Here is a 964-nt window from a genome sequence, read left to right on the forward strand (position 1 = left end):
TATGACTTCTAATGACACTTCATATGATTACTTTCATCTAAATCCTACTTACTTACTGATATTACCTTTTCCCTCTCTTTCCCACTCCGTCTTCTTCTTCTATATATTTTTAGGGTTTTAGACTGCGGTTGTCTATATACCCTAGATCCAGTTTGTGCTTCTGATTTCTTATATGATTTCCACTAATCTTTGTATGCCTTAGTATGTAGTATTTTTCTGTTGGTGGATGGTCTGCTCCTGTAATTAAGAAGAATTATGTTAAAGTCATATATTTTTATTCTACTGAGAGCTTGTTTCAGTTTCAATTTCTGCGGGAGTGGAATCTTGGCCAATGTAGTATAATATGTTCAATGTTTTCTTCTTTGTTTTTGTGCCACCAGCAAAAAGGGCCTGTTTCAATTCTCTTTCTGTAGGAGTGTTGTTTCAGCCTTGTGCATCTTATCTTGATATAGTTGTGTCTAATTTCCAGATTTTTTATCTTGACCACTGTTGTGAGCTGTTGTCTTTTATGTAGTAGTTTTTTGTATCTAATATTTTTAAAGTTTGTCCCTCATTGTGTGAAATTCTTTGCTGTAATTTCTTTTATGGTATTTTTTTTGGTCTTATGATATGAATATAGGATTATTTAGTTCATGTGCTTTTTTATCAGCTTTTCTTATTATTGGGTGACGTGTTTTTTCGTCATACATGACGCAGGAGCTCTTGCCTGACAATGGGCGTCATGACGTTCAGGGATTTTGGATCACAATGTTATTTTATTGTGCTATGAGTAATGAATAAGGGATGTTGACAATTGCAGTCATAATTATTATAACTGCCGTAATATTAAGCAAAATGGGTTTCAACTCACATCCAAAACCTAGATGGCACCACTTTCTTCTAGCATCAGCAGGAGAGAGTCTTGAATGACACCCGTCTACGGTCTCTAGCAAGCACTATCTCTATAGACTGATGGCACATAGCA

At 35.2% G+C, this 964-nt stretch overlaps 1 protein-coding gene across 1 annotated transcript in view; it reads right to left on the reverse strand.

Moving 5' to 3' along the window:
• The window catches only part of LOC122254432 (transmembrane protein 138), a 6,422-nt gene extending 6,246 nt beyond the window's left edge, over window positions 1–176 (reverse strand). Inside the window, exon 1 of the mRNA XM_086555445.1 lies at window positions 57–176. The gene's annotated coding sequence lies outside the window, so the exon portion shown is untranslated. The remainder of the gene's footprint in view (window positions 1–56) is intronic.
• Window positions 177–964: the final 788 nt, after the last annotated feature.

The sequence above is a fragment of the Penaeus japonicus genome, unplaced genomic scaffold (assembly GCF_977035675.1).
Source record: "Penaeus japonicus unplaced genomic scaffold, GWHDUDI00000001_assembly GWHDUDI00000031, whole genome shotgun sequence".
NCBI lineage: Eukaryota > Metazoa > Arthropoda > Malacostraca > Decapoda > Penaeidae > Penaeus > Penaeus japonicus.